Genomic DNA, 6,275 nt, shown 5'->3' on the forward strand with positions numbered 1-6,275 from the left:
CGCCCGGAGGAATTATTTTGGAACTAGCACGGAGCGGTGGGAGGAGGACGAGCGGCACAGCGTTTCAGCAGCTGCGAGGAGGTTGTCCGGCGGTGCTGTATAGGCAAGTAAGCGCTTGCTTCCTTTTCGCTGCGTTCCCTTCCTCTCGAGTGACTTTTTCTTTTTTTGCAGCTGCTGGTCTCTTGCTCCCAGTTCGGAGGCAGGATGGCGCTCCAACTCCGCCGGAGTCCGCTGCGGGCATCCCGCTGGTGCGTGCTCCGGTGCATAGCCGGGAAGGAAGCTCCGTGTCCCAGTGCTTCCCACTTCTGCAACTGTAAAAGATGATGCCTTCTTACAGGCATTTCGTGATGTAAAATTCCTTCTCCTCTTTGCTGGGCTGTAACTAAATTGCAGGAGTCCCTTAATTGCTTTCCGTCAGTGCTTCTTGTGGGAGAGAGGCAAGATGCGTTGTTAGCCTTTCATACACACTTCGGGATTGGGATAGAGAACCCAGAGTTTTGATTTTTATGCCTTTAACTTTCTTGTGCCCTGCCTGGTGATTTTCTTTGGAATGCTCTTGCTGTGAGGTTATTGTTTGTCCAGCCTTGTTTGTTTGCTTACTTTTAGCCTGTGGGTATTTATTGTTATACTTGACATGGCAATGAAACAAAAAGTTGATTGTAATTTATTTCACTGTATGGAGGACAGGTTATAGGCAGGGGACTAATTCTGCTCTCGAGGAACTCCACTTCAAAGGAAGAGGCCCATGGGGCTGTAATCTCCAGCTAAAAACTCGGAGAGCTCAGAGCAGACCTGTCACATTGCAAAGAAAGAATTCTGTTCACCTTTCAGCAGTGATAGCATTTAAGCTAAGCTGCCTGCCTTCCTGTACCTATGAAAAGACCTGACTCTGAAATGCAGAGAATAGAGGTGTGAATTCTGGGCAGGTTTGGGAGAAGGCAGAACTTTAGACACTGTTTAATTAAGTTTGCTCTTACTGATTTCATCAATGTCTTCTCTATGAGCCTGAAAACTGCAATCTGTTACAGTGACCTTGATGCATGTTGTATTCTAACATGTAAGCACCACAGAATAAAAGTATTTACACAGATTTATAGCTAAGCTCTGATGTTTCACTAGGAGCTCAGTCAGTTTCAGTCAATGTGGTAGTTTCAGCAGGGGCACTGGGCATGCTATGTGTGTAGGAAATAACTTGGGAAAATAACTTGATAATAGTGATGAAAGTAAAAGTTGCAGTGTTGGAAACATGTGTTTCTGCAGAAATGCCACTGTGTGTGAAATGTCTGTTGAGTTTGGGATATTTTCTTTTCCAGTCAGTGAGATCTCTACTGAAAGAAGTGTGTGGGTGTGCGTGGCAATCTCAAGGATTCCCAGGTTAATGCACTTTGAGTTGTCAGCAGCAAGAGATCTTTTTATGCACTGAAATACACGTTTTTACGTAGATGGAAGATTGACACGATAAGATTAAAAAGTGTTGGGATGTCAGTATGGTGAACATGTAACTAATAAAAGTTTATAGCTGAAAGATAAACTAATCCTTTCCCATAATGATGGATGGAGATTACTGAGGGTAAGCTGGCTGAAGGGAGTGTCATTTGTTTCAGTGCAGTTTATGGAGAATGTTCCTGTGGTTTGTTCATAGTTCTGACTCTCTGACAATTCTGTGAAACACAATCAGAATAACTGCTGCTAGACAGTGGCATGCAAACCTATCCGTTACTTAAAACACAGTTTATTCTGTCTCATATCAAAGAAAGTATAGTTTTTGGCAAACTCTGCCTCTGATTCTATTGTAGTAATTCCTTCCTCTGTTGCAGAGTGGCAGGCTTTCACTAGGCATGTGCAAGGGAGATCATGAAACACTGAAGCATGCAGTGATCTGGAATTCATTTGGGCTATGTATTACATTCGAGGTTTCCACAATTAGCATTAAGTAAGTGCTTATGCCTGATTATACAAATAAATGGAGTTTAAAAATTGTATTAGCTTTGTCACTTCTGTTGCATATTGAAGACCCTCTTCTTCCTTTTTAGCCCTTCTAATGCTATATTAATGCTATACTCACTCTTTGCCTGGAGAGGAAGAAAACATAATTTAATGATTTATCATTTGGCTTTCGCAGTATCTTGTCCCATAGCGATGAGATAATCTAATGAAGGTCCCCATCACTGAATTAAAGAACATGGTGCTCTAGACTTTCACTTACAGTCAGATTTTCCCTCTTTTACGTGGCTAAAGAACCGAGTTTTCACAAGGTCTGAGAGAAAAAAAAGAAATGTTGCTTTTTCTGTTAGAAACTTGAAAAGAAAGGGGAAGGTAAGACTTGAGGTCTTTAAAGACATCATTAAAAACATCCCCTTCTAAGATATTAATCAATCTCCTTTACCTTCACACGTTTTCTTTATGTTTTACCTGGTACTTGTCAGAAAGCCTTGCTGCATATTTATACTTTATTTTACAATGTGGGTAGTTCTTAATTTTACAAATTCAGGAGTGGCCATCACACACCTTACTGTAAGGCTTCTAGAATCCTGTTTAATGTTCTGTATCCCACTTGGCTTGTATCTTTTAAATTGGAAATTTCCAAAGAACACTATATTCAACTTTATAGTATGCATTTTTGTTTTAAGTCTATGTAAATCTCTTTAATAGAGAAGATTGTTGACCTTGATTCAGAAATTTCAGGGTAAGCTCAGGAATTATTTTTCTTTCCTAGTTTTTTTTCTTGTTTGCTCAGACATACATTTTGGCTTGTTGGGCATAGCTTTCATGAACTGACAGAAAAACCTGTAAGCATAATTAAAACCACCAACAGTTAAACATGATTTTTCTAGTCAGCCCCAACCCAGCTGAGTGTGTCATTTCTATTTCTATTCTTAATATTCTTATTGAATATTAAGACAAACATATGAGAGCTGTAGTCTGCTCTCAGTTCCCTCGGAAGTGCTCAAATAAGTACCATTTCTTCATGCTTGTAACTTAGCACTGGTCCTTGTGCCTGAGCTGTCAATATTTCTTCCTGGAAGTCATCATCAGGTCTGCTTGCATTCATTGTTAAAAAGCTGAAGAGTTGTGGTGAAAGATAAGAAACATCAAATGGATTTAATGTATCATGTTTCTTGGCCCTTCCCATGGCTGTGCTGTCAGTTCAGGTTTCCAGAGAGAGGCCTGAATGTGGTTGGGTTGAATCCCAATAGGAGTCTGCTACATCAACATGCACCTCTGGCGGTATGCTGTGACACTGGCTCACAGTGGCAGACTGTGAAGACAAACTTCTGTATTTGCTCAGAGTTTTATCTGCCATAACTGGAAGAGTCAGAAAGCCTTACTGTTGTGGTGGCCAACCTAGATTTTCTGCATTCCTGTTGCAGATCAGAGGAAAGAGAGAAAGCATACATTTAAAAACCCCCAAAACCCAGAACTCAAAACAGGTCATGTCTCAAAGATACAGCTATAGTCAACAGTAGGGAATGCAGTGGAGACACAGCCAGGGAAATTCACACCTATCTTTATGTGGAAAATAAAGGAGGAAATTATTATTCTTCTTGAGAGGTTGATTTAGTCTTGAGAGATTGATTTAGCAGGTGATGTGTCTACCCCTTATGAAGGAGAGGAGCTAGGTGATACGGAAACAAAGCTTTTTCCCACTGCACACTTCAGGTGTGGCTGTCACTGTCGTTTGGGGCTCTAAGCCTTATCTTCAGTAATTAGCTTGAATTGGCCAAAAGAGGTGGAACGCTCTGTTGTGTGATGAATCTGGTGGTGCAGCAGCCAAGGGCTGGGTTGCTTCCTGGGGACTTGCTCTCTTCAATTTATTAAAGTAATGAGTAGAGAAAAACTAATCAAGAAGAGTGTTTGGGATGAGATTAATTTTATGATTCGTTCTCCAGTTTATTTTGGGTAATGTTGGGCAAAGCCATGAAAGTTCTTCACTGTGATACTTATGTGAAAGTAGTAATAGTTTTGACTTACATATATAAATATATGTAATTTTTTTTTAACATAAATCAATATTCTAAAAAATGGGATTAAAGTTTTGCACATGAGGCCAGAACATGGATAAATGATACTGCTGGACACAGTTTGCTGTGCCACTTAGGCACTTCAGAGATAAGAAATGGATGGTTTATGAAAGGCTGTGCTGTATGTTCCACTGTGCAAAGCAGGAGGTCCCCCATGCCAGGAACTGAGCACGGCAGAAACAGTCATGCCCTGATGGTGGCAGTGGATGTTCCCAGTGTGGAATAAAGCTTGGAACAGAGTGAAAGTACCACACTGGTGCTCACAGGGTGCTTTTCAACAGCCACTGAAATTCCTGTGTAAGATGTGGTTGAGGTGAAGGCACCAATGTTTTACTGCTTTAACACTTGCATGGATAACGAGTCTGTGAAAGAACTCACGGCTTCAGAGATGCCATGGGTGCAATTGATTGTTTGCTGAGTTCCACAGGTGGTTATCATCTGGAACAAGGATGAACTTTAAATTTTTTTCTATGAAGTTTGTTCCTTGCTCTTAGATTTAGGTGTTCATTCCTTAGTTGGTTGAGATTTTGGTTCAAAGGTGTGCTTTTAAAGCTGATAAACATCAAGCACTTCTGAAGTGTTCATTGCTTGGAGCTTCTCAGATAACATCAGAGGAGGAACAGTTTATTAATCAGATTATTCTAAAGTTTGGCTTTATTTTATTTTTTGTTCATTCTCAATGTGTTTTTTCAAATAGTGAACAGTGTACTTGGTTTCATGTTGAAGATGTTGGAAATAGCATTTTAAGTAAATTTTATATTGCTTTTGGTCAAATTATTCAAATAGACTCAGATTTAAGTGTGAGTAAAGGCTGTTTGAATAAAATAAAACACATGCCTTTCCCCCCTCCACTTTTTGTGTTAAATTTATTTAAGATACAGCTAAGCATAAAGAAGTTAGAATGGGAGTGCTGTTTATGACATTCATATTTCTTCCACTTTCTGTCAAAAACTAAAGGGAATTTCAGTCTTGTATAAATGACAACTATCATGAGTGATAGTAATCATATCCTCTGATTCTTTCTTGGTGTAAAGACTATTTTGCTATTTTTATTGAATTTAGTGTGAAAATGTAATTTATTTCAACAGGCATAATACTAAGAACTAGGGAATGTTCTAAAATCTTTTAAAAATTTGATATTCATACTTAATGTAGCTGTTAATATTTGCCTTAATATAAAGCACTGATTCTTAATTACAGAATTGTTTCTGAAATGCTTTGCTGTTTTGCATTTGCTATGCTAAATATATCTTCATTCATAATTATGCGAGATAGCTTTTTCTAGTTTCTCTAGATGGCAAAATGTTTTGATTGACTCTTTTAACAGTTGTGAATAATGAACTGTATGCTTCAGCTTCAACAACACAAATGGACATTGATTTTCTTTGACTTGCTTTTGACCCCTAAAGAAGTAAAGTCATTAGAATTATGCTTGAAAGAGAACTCTTTGCTCTCTCTCCTATAATTTTATGTTGGGGTCCCTCCCCCTGCCATGGAGCCCTGGGAGATGGGCCCTGGGGGGGAGACACGGGGTTTCCCTGCCCCTGGTCACCTTTGTTCCCCATTGGTTGGTTTGTGTTCCCTGATAACGCCAAGGACCCTGGGGTCCCGTGACTACGGAATTCCTGAGCTGAGCCCTGGCCATGCAGCTGGAGAAATAAACATCTCTGAAACATCTACCACGAATCTGTCCATATATACTTCACTTTCCACGGGACTCCTGGTTTGAAATATGCTTGTTGCAGTAATCCCCGCTGCAACAAACTGGTGGAGGAATGCGGGCAAGATACCGATCCCTGAGGACAATTCGTGAGTAAAACAACCACTCTAGACCTCTCTCTTCTCATCTTGGTTTGGATATTCTCTCTGGACTATGGAAGAATCGTGGGAAATGGGGCTCTCTGAGCCACAGAAAGAAATGTACCTAGAAGTTAAAGGAATCCTTGAACAACATAACAAGAAAGTATTGGAACCGGGAGATCTAGAACATTTTTTCATCTGGCTTTTCAAAAGGTTCTCCTATATTTCTCGAGACTTACTTTTTGATATCGAACCTCCTGTATCTTGTGAGGGGTGTTTCTGGGACGAGATATGGGATAAAGTATGGGATCAAAGAGAAGCTTTCCGTGCATACCTTATAATCAGGGAAGCTCTTGAGGAGCATTTGTATGGTCCCATTACCCCTAAAGCAGAGGATCATACTATCTCCCTCTCCCTCTCCCTCTCCCTCTCCCTCTCCCTCTCCTCTCCTCT

The 6,275-nt window shown here is 40.2% G+C and overlaps 1 protein-coding gene across 1 annotated transcript in view; it reads left to right on the top strand.

The window, feature by feature from the left end:
- Positions 1-6: 6 nt before the first annotated feature.
- Positions 7-6,275, top strand: part of SNTG1 (syntrophin gamma 1) — a 330,206-nt gene continuing 323,937 nt past the window's right edge. Inside the window, 1 exon segment of the mRNA XM_008644917.2 lies at positions 7-103. The gene's annotated coding sequence lies outside the window, so the exon portion shown is untranslated.

The sequence above is a fragment of the Corvus brachyrhynchos genome, unplaced genomic scaffold (genome assembly GCF_000691975.1).
Source record: "Corvus brachyrhynchos isolate BGI_N302 unplaced genomic scaffold, ASM69197v1 scaffold60, whole genome shotgun sequence".
Lineage (NCBI taxonomy): Eukaryota > Metazoa > Chordata > Aves > Passeriformes > Corvidae > Corvus > Corvus brachyrhynchos.